Source organism: Arachis stenosperma, chromosome 2 (genome assembly GCF_014773155.1).
Source record: "Arachis stenosperma cultivar V10309 chromosome 2, arast.V10309.gnm1.PFL2, whole genome shotgun sequence".
NCBI classification, from domain to species: domain Eukaryota; kingdom Viridiplantae; phylum Streptophyta; class Magnoliopsida; order Fabales; family Fabaceae; genus Arachis; species Arachis stenosperma.
In genome coordinates, this window is record NC_080378.1 from 113,353,193 (window position 1) to 113,362,871 (window position 9,679).

The window sequence follows — 9,679 nt, forward strand, 5'->3', positions numbered from 1 at the left end:
TGAGCTTTGTCCAGAATCCAGCCTTTTTCATTGTTTCTTCCACTCTTTCTTCAAGGATCACTGCCTTGTTCATTTCTCCTTCTTTCCTCCCCTTGAAATACTCGTCAAAAGCTGGGAATGCTGGGTCCATCTTGTGTAGATGTTCCCCTATGTAGTTAAGCTTGATTTGAGAACTGATGTTGTAATCAGCTTGAACTGCATATCTTGCATTCTGCAAAGTGGTGGCTTCCTTGATTGCCAAGATATTGTCATCTTGGTGTTGGCCTATGTGGCTGAGGGATTCCTGTAATTGTAAATTCTGTTCCCTTTGCAGATCTAGGAATCTTGATTCAAAGTTCCTTTGCATGTCCATCATTTTTAGGTGAAAGTCCTCTTGCTTCTCTTGAGACCTCATGTATTGTTGAGACATTCCTTCTATGATTTTCTGCATTCTGCTCATATCCATGGGGTCTCTGGGAACTTGTTGCCTTCTTTCTGGATTTCCTTGCTCTTCTTGCTCTTCTTCTCTTTCTTGCTCTGCTTCTTGCTCCCCTTCTGCTTGTTGCCCTTCTTCATTTCTTCTTTTTGTATGTCTTGGAGCAATTGGGCCAAGAGTCATTCTGTGAGCAGTCATGGCCATTCCAGGATGTAGCCAATTAGGTCTTGCATCTTCAAGTGGTACTTGGGCCTTGATGCATAGTCCGATGATGGTGCTAGGGAAGTGGAGCCAGGAGTCAGGGTCACTTTTCTCACTAAACTCTTGTATCTGTTCAGCAATGAGTTTATGAACTTTGATCTCTCCTCCCATCATAATGCAATGTAGCAAGACGGCTCTTTTAGGGAGTATTTCTGAAGAGTTTGCAGTGGGTAGGATGGATCTCCTAACTATTTCATACCACCCTTTAGCTTCAGGTGTTAGGTCTCCCCTTCTCAAGATTCTTGGAGCCCCTTTTGTTCCTCTCACCCATTCAGCTCTGATGGCACAAAGGTCTTCAGCAATAGTCAAATAGTCAGGTTCTCCTATCATCCTATCCTCATAACTTGCTTGGCTGAAACGTATGTTTTTCAGGCCAAGAATTTTCATGATTGCCTTGGGGCTGAAGTCAACTTCCACCCCTCTCACATAGCTTTTGTATGTGGGTTCCTCGGTTGGATCCTCCCTCACTGCATTTGCATAAAACTCCTTCACCAGGTTGATGTTGATTCTAGTGATTGGCTTAGTCAGGAGCTCCCACTTCCTCTTTTTGATCTTCTCCCAAACACTTGGGAACTCCTCCTCTCCAAGGTCAAAGGGAACCTCAGCTAGTATCCTTTTAGGTTTCATCCATTCAGCCTGAATCTCATGGAAAACTGATTTGTATTTCCATGCATCAAATTCCCTTTCCTCCTCCATTGGCTGCTTGTCTTTTCTTCTTTTGTGGCTAGATGAGGCTGCCATTGGTTCTTTAGTTTTGGCAAGTGACAAGCTAAGGTTGACAAGGTGAAGTAAGAAAATGTTGTTAGAAGTGTGGTGAGGTTGTTTTCGGCAAGAGGTAGTTATGCTATGATGAAAGAATATGTGCAAGAAGGAGATTTGGTGGTGTGGAACTCGTTCCCCAAGTGGTTCTTTATAGTGCATGCAAGTGAAAAATGGACGGCTAGGGTGATTTGTGAAGGATGGCTTGATGGTAAATATATTAATTAGGGAGAAAGATGAATTGCTTTTCACTTTCTTGGAAGTATTCTGGGTGCATTAAGTTGTACATGTAGCTATCTTTTCATGCAGAACTTCCTTTTCCCATGTGTTAGTTTCAAAGACTTGTGAACTCCCTTTTTGACCAAGCACCGTACCTCCCCCTTTGTCTTTTTCATCCATTCTTATCCTTCCTTTTGTACCTGCACAAACAAACAACTTTGCTATCATTTTTTTCGGTCCATGTGAATAATGAATAGTACTTGCACATGTTTTTCATTCTTTTTGAATTGTAAATCAATGATTGACTTCATGAGCTTATAGCCGTGACCCTTGTATGTATGCACACTTATTACTGGACACCAAACTTAGTGTTTGGTAATGTCTCCTGATGACATGAAATCCATGTTGGTTGTCCTTAATGAATGTGCATAATTCTAATAAATCATAGTCACTTTGGCTCTTTGATCCTAAACAATTTTACTACCTAAAGTAATTGAAATCAAAGTATTAAAACATGCAAATGGTATACTTGTCATGAATTTCTAAATCCAGAGGAACTTCTTGCTTTTCATTAACTGTGTTCAAAGAGGAACACCAAACTTAATGTTTGGTTGTGCACCTTGAATGAAAGATTGAATACAATTTGAATAAGATTTGGGGTGCCTTCAGGCACACCAAACTTAGAGACCAATTGTATTTTACATGCAATGTTTAGTGCACCTTATCAACAGTTGTCCTGAGGATTCAAGTTCATGCATAAGAAACCATGCTTTATTAGATGCAAAGCAAAACAATAAAGAGTAAGGATACTAAAACATGGGTTGCTACCCATGAAGCGCTTCTTTAACGTCACTAGCTTGACGGTTGTCCCTTGTTAGGGTGGATTGTAGTGCTTGATGTCCTCTCCTCTCACTATGAAAACGTCCCCATTTGATTCCTTCATGATTTCCAAATGTTCCATAGAAAGAACTTTTCTGATTGTGAACACTTGAGGGAGCTGGGAAGGAATGGTTTTGAGGCCAGGTGGGATTGGCAGATAATGACTTGATATCACTTTATCTCCCGGAGAGAAACCTTCAGTGGGAATTTTCTTGTTTCTCCACCCTCTTGGCAATTTCTTTACAATTCTTCCCTCTCTCTTGAGGATTTCTTCATTGACCCTTATGCCAGGAGGATCCTTCTGAGCTGTTTCTATTGATTCTTGTGGCTTTAACTCTTGCAATTCTTGTTTGCCTTCCAAGGACTGTTTCAGAGTTTCAGCTGCTGGATTGCTTTCCTCCAAACACAGATGGCTACTATCATCCTTAGGCTTTTCAGGTTCTGGTTCAGGCTCAGATGCAGGTTTGAAAACATGGAAAATGAGCTGTTCATCATGTATTCTCAAAATTAGCTCTCCTTGTTCTACATCTATGAGCGCTCTAGCAGTGGCTAGAAATGGCCTTCCCAGAATGATAGGGTGTAGGTAGCTTTCCTCCATGTCCAAAATGACAAAGTCTGTGGGGAAGAAATAATTTCCCACTTTCACCAGCACATTCTCAACTACCCCTTCAGCTTGCTTCTGAGTTTTGTCAGCCAGTTGTATGATTACATCAGTGGATCTCACCTCATTCAGTTGTAGCCTCTTCATAAGAGTCAGAGACATCACATTTATGCTAACTCCTAGATCACAGAATCCTCTGTCAATTTTTGTTTCCCCTATGATGCAGGGGATATGAAAACTTCCTGGGTCTGTTTTCTTAGAGACTATGTCCTTCTTGATGAGGGCACTGCATTCTTTGTTCATTATTACAGTTTGTCCTCCCTTCAAAACTCTTTTCTTGCTCAGCAATTCCTTCAAATACTTGATATGTGTAGGCATCTGCTGGAGAATTTCAAGAAAGAGAATATTGATATGGAGAGACTTAAATGTCTCTAAAAACCTTGAATATGTTTTCCCTTTTTCACCTCCTCCTAACCTCTGAGGAAATGGTGCTTTTGGTTGGTATGTTTCCAGCATGCCTTTATTTTGCAGTTCCTTGGCTTGCTCAGTTTCACTTTCCTGCTTAGCTTCTTCCACACCTTCCTTCAAGATTTCTGGCTCCTGTTCTGAGGGTCTGATTCCTTCTTCTTCTGAGGCTTCCTTCAATATGGTGATGGCCTTGCATTCTTCCCATCTCACTCCCTTTTGTTCCCCTTTAGGATTCTTTTCTGTGTCACTAGGGAACACTGCAGTTAACTTGGGGGCCTGTTGAGATAGCTCTCCTACTCGAGACTCCATCCTCTTGAGTTTTTCACCATGGTTCCTTAAGGTAGATCTCACATCATCCCTAAAGCTTTTCAACTCACTTATGTCCTGACCCATGTTTGCAAGCATTCCTTCTATCCTGTTTAATTGATCTTGAAATTGTTGGTTCGGATTAGGTTGGGCAGGTTGATTATTTTGGCCATGATATGGTGGTTGGGAGTAAGTGTTTTGTGTGGCTTGGTATGATCTTTGGTTGGAGTTTTGGTATGTGGAATTGTTTTGTTGGTTGGGGTTGTAAGGTTTGTGATTTTGTGGTTGGGTTTGCTGGTTTCCCCACCCAAAATTTGGGTGATTTTTCCAGCCTGGGTTGTAAGTGTTGGAATGTGGATCATATGGTTGCCTTTGTTGATTTCCCACATAGTTGGCCTCTTCCCAGTCACCTCCTTCAGTGCTTACTTCCTCTTGATCTTGTGTGTGTATTGCAGCCACTTGATTTGTTTCTAATTTCCTGGTGAGCTCTGCTAGTTGCTTGGCAAACACCTTGTTTTGGGCTAGAATTATATCAACATGGTTCAGCTCCATGACTCCCTTAGTGTTGTGTCTCTCTGAAGCATAGTAGTACTCATTCTCAGCCACTGTCTCAATCACTTCAATGGCTTCTTCCACAGTCTTTTTCCTGTTCAATGAACCTCCTGATGAATGGTCTACAGCCTTCCTTGATTCATAAGAAAGTCCATCATAGAAAATATGCAATTGCACCCAGTCATGGAACATGTCTGGTGGGCATTTCCTTGTCAAATCCTTGAACCTCTCCCATGCCTCGTAGAGAGTTTCACCATCTTGTTGTCTAAAAGTCTGAACCTCAGATCGAAGCCTATTGACCTTTTGTGGGGGGTAGAAACGTGCCAGAAACTTGCTTTCCACCTCATCCCAGGTTGTTAGGCTCCCCCTTGGGAATGATTCCAGCCACTTAGCTGCCTTGTCCCTAAGTGAAAATGGGAACAAGAGCAGTTTATAGGCATCTTCCTGGACTCCATTGGACTTCACAGTGTCGCAAATTCTCAGGAATTTTGTGAGATGTTGGTTTGGATCTTCATTAGCACTCCCACCAAATGAACAATGATTCTCCACCAGTGATATTAGCTGTGGTTTGAGTTCAAAATTGTTGGCCTGAATGGGTGGTTTCTGAATGCTGCTACCACAATTCCCAGAGGTTGGGTTTATGTATGAACCAAGAACCCTCCTCTCGGGAATGGCATTGTTTCCATCAGCTCTCTCATGGTTGTGAACTTCTCTATCCATGTTGAGATCTAGAGCTTCCTCAAAATTGTCCTCAGATTCTCCTTCAGATTCTTCTTCTCCCAGTACTCTCTTCCCTCTTGCTTCCCTTCTAAGTTTATGAAGGGTCCTCTCTGGTTCGGTATATGGAGGAGTTGATGTCTCTCCTCTCCTACTTGTCATACAAGAACACAGCACAGGCAACAAACAAGTGAAATACTCTTGGTTAATGGAAGAGTATGGTTAGAGCAGTTGAGGAATTAATTCAAATAGTTAGTGAGTCAGTGAGTTAGTTGCTTGAATTTAAAGGCATAAAGAAAGAAAGCAAGTAACAGAGTGCAGAAATTAAAATTCAACAAGTAACTTGAACTGAATTAACAAAACAAGAAAAATGCTCAATCTAGTTAACTTCCAATTTGAGAATTGTCAATCGAAAACCAATTCCCGGCAACGGCGCCATAAACTTGATGCTACGATTTTAGGAAATTGCACGATCGGCAAAAATTCCTTCCGGCAAGTGCACCGGTTATCGTCAAGTAAAAACTCACAATAGAGTGAGGTCGAATCCCACAAGGATTGGTTGAGTGAGCAATTCGGATTAGAAGTGTGTTCTAGTTGAGCGGAATCAAGATTTAGATGAGAATTGCAGAATGTAAAATTGGCGGAAAACGTAAATGGCAAGAAATTGAAATTGCGGAATCTTAAATTGCATGAATTAAAGAGCGAGAAGCTAAATTGCTGAAATTAAAAAGGGATCAGGGTGATTGCATGAATTTAATTGCAGAATGTAAAGAAAAAGTGGTAGATCAGAAATGGGAAATTCATTGGGTTTCAGGAGATATTGAGATCTCCGAATCAAAACATTTTATCCCTTCCTCAACCAATGCATTCATTGAATTTTGCTTGGCAATCTTATATGATTGGATCCCAATCCCTTGGCTCACCAATTCTCTCTAAAAACAAACAAATTCCCAATCCCTTGGTTTAAATGTTCATAAGAAGAGATGATGCTCGATCACTGATTATACCACACAGTTTCATGAACCACAATTTGGTAGGATTACATGTCACAATATCCATCCAAACCCCAATCCAATTCACTATGAGAAAGCTTCTCTAGCATGAATCCTCCATTCCTTTCCCAAGGTTCCGAAGGATTCCAATTATGGATAGTTTCTTTCCCAAGACAACTAACCAATGGAATTAGATCGAGAAGCTTTCTAACAAAATTCAAGAGAAAAGATTGAAGAAGAAGATAAAAACTATTATTAATTCATTGAATTACAATAGAGCTCCCTAACCCAATGAAAGGGGGTTTAGTGAGTCATAGCTCTGAATTCAATTACAAAAAGTATGAAAACTAGAAAAATGATCCAAAGTCCCCAACTGACTTAAATTCTATCCTATTTATACACTTTCTAAATTGAGCTTCTGTTGTGTTTCTTGGGCTTTGAGGCCTTTCCCTGATTTCCTTTTGCTTTGGGTTTATGATCCATAATCCTGATGAGGCTGCTGATCCAATTCTGTAACATTCATTGAGCCAACTTAGTGATAATCAAGTAATGACACATGACTCAACAAATTGAAATTCCAGACTCATCAATTCTTCAGGCCCAATCCCATAAACCATGATATTCAATTGGGTTTCATACCAGAGTACGTTTAAGTTAATGTTTGTGCTCAAATGCTAACTTAAAACTGCAATATCTTTGGCCCAGAAACCTTTTCAAATAGTGGCGTTTAAGTTGCAGTTTAAGCTTAAACTGCAACTTAAACGCCAGACACTTCCAGTGATGCCTTTTGTGGAAGCACGTTTAAGTTCCAGTTTAAGCTTAAACTGGAACTTAAACGTTGGACACTCCTGGAGGTGGTATAACTCAAGCACGTTTAAGCTTCAGTTTAAGGTTAAACTGAAGCTTAAACGTGAAAATGGAAGAAAGCAACCCTGGAGGGTAAAGTAGTCGAACACGTTTAAGCTTCAGTTTAAGGTTAAACTGAAGCTTAAACGTGGAAATGAAGAAAGCAACCCTGGAGTGTGAATTTGGTCGAACACGTTTATGCTTCAGTTTAAGGTTAAACTGAAGCTTAAACGTGGAAATGAAGAAAGCAACCCTGGAGGAGAATTTGGTCGAACACGTTTAAGCTTCAGTTTAAGGTTAAACTGGAGCTTAAACGTGGAAATGGCTCCCTGATGCATTTCTCATTTCTGGCGTTTAACTTCCAGTTTAAGGTTAAACTGGAGGTTAAACGCCACTTTCAGCTTTTCCTCAGCTTTCATGATTTTGGCGTTTAAGCTCCAGTTTAAGCTTAAACTGGAGCTTAAACGCCGCTGATAGTTCCCAGCATTATATGGCTTGGCAGTTTAAGTTCCAGTTTAAGCTTAAACTGGAACTTAAACTCCACATGTGATATTCAAGCTTCCTTTATTGATTTTGTTGCTTCCTTGCCTAGCCTCTTCTTCCCTGAAATCATCCAAACAACTGCATCAAAGTCTTGCAAAATTTCATGAGAAATCTTCCATTCATAGCATTCAAGTAATATAACTAAAAACTCATGGAATTTGCATCAAAATCATACTGTTTGGATGGTTCATTGCTTTGTTATTCATTTAACCATTCTTGTTTACTTTAAGCTCAAGAAAATGCATAAAACAACTAAAACTAACAGAAAATTGCTAGTGAAACTAGCCTAAGATGCCTTGGCATCACACGGCTCGCAAGCTAGCCTATGAGACTGAAAGGGCTTGGGGGAGATGTAAAAATAGAGTGGACCTAATGCTGAAAAACTTGGAGAAGGATATGGGCATAGATAGCGAAGAAGGGGCTGAAAACTCTGATTTTAATATCTCTCAGATGATTAATTACTGCTCTTTAATATTGGCACTTTTAGACTCAATTTGATACTCTATTTTGTAGGTTGGATATTATTAGTACCAAAACCTTGTGACACTTTGAATCTTTTGGGATAATATTTTGCATATTATGTTTCTTTTGTCAAGATCTGTTTTGCAGGAACCCCTTTGATGACAAAAGGGGAGAATAAATTTTTGAAAATTGAAACTGAAAAACAAATGATGACTCTCTCTGAGAGTTCATGATCACCTCTATTACTGATTGATAATGTATGCTAATAATGCATTCAGGTTTATATTGATAGCTGCCATTATTGATGTTTATCTTGGTAAAATTTGATGTTTATCTTGGTAAAATATGTGTTTACTGTATTTATAATACATTTGACTTACCTTAATAAAATAATTTATGTTAGACTTATCTTTGACAGTTCCTTTGAGTTCTTAATGATTAAAATTGCTATTTGGAAAGATTATATCATGTTTGAAAAATATTTTTTTCTACCAAGATTACTTTGATTTACTGGAAAATATTTTTCACTTAATTGAACAGCAAGTCTTTTGTCAAAAACAGATTTTGATTATGGTATGATTGAACGGAGAATCAAATTATTGATAACAAATGAGTTTTGTATATCGTTCAAATCTGCTCATAAATCAAACATTTAGCATCATGTAATTAATATACTAAATAACGTTGTTACTTGAGGCTTGATTAAAATGTTACAGGTTAGTGCTTTCCTTGGTAAAAATGGCATATATTAAGGAGGAGCCATGTGACATGTAGAAAAGGGAAGAAATTCAAATCTTCAAAGGGAGTATTCTATACTCTAATCTTTAATTTCTTTTCATTTCAATTTTTAATAATGTTTGTCATCAAAGAAGAGATTGATGAGTTTGAAAAACTCTAATTTAATTTTGATGATGAACAAACATTATTGAAATATTTAATCACAAAAATATTAATTATCATATGTTTGTTAAATGGAGATCAAATTAATAATTTTGTAATTAAATATTTCGATAATGTTTGTTCATCATCAAAATTAAATTAGAGTTTTTCAAACTCATCAACTTCTTTTGATCCAACCTCAAATCACTCACACAAATCTCTCAATCACTACCTTTTAATCTAAACTCTAACATAGAAAAAAGAGAAAGTATCAAAGAGGAGCATAAAATCACTAACTAAATAAAAAAAAGGGTAAAAAACCATAATAAGCCAAGGCAAGAAGTGTGTAACGTAAATACGCCAAACCGAAAATCGTTTCAGCAATAAGCCAAACACTATCTTTATGTAATTCGAACCAAGGTGCTTCGAACTACAAACCTTAGTAAATCGAACCAGGGTGGTTCGAATTAGGGGAGAGGAAGTTTTGACGTAATTCGAACCAAGGTGGTTCGAACTCATCATGCACGTAATTCGAACTGGTCTAGCTCGAATTATTCATTCGAAATCAAACCATGTAATTCGAACCAACCTGGTTCGAATTACCCTTGGCGTGCTCCTTCATAATTCGAACCAAGGTGGTTCGAATTAGGGGTGATTCGGCTATATAAGGAGTTCGAATCACCCTCATTCGAACTATTATTCCTCCCCCCTACCCTACAAAATCTCAGAGAAAACGACCCAGATTCTCTCCGAGGAAGACCTGAACGGAATACTCTGCTC

The 9,679-nt window shown here is 38.8% G+C and overlaps 1 non-coding gene across 1 annotated transcript; it reads left to right on the forward strand.

Annotated features, from left to right (window-relative positions):
• The first annotated feature begins 4,650 nt into the window (after positions 1 to 4,650).
• LOC130965105 (small nucleolar RNA R71) lies at positions 4,651 to 4,754 on the forward strand. The gene has a single exon (XR_009081159.1). It is a non-coding gene; the product is annotated as a small nucleolar RNA R71 (small nucleolar RNA).
• Positions 4,755 to 9,679: the final 4,925 nt, after the last annotated feature.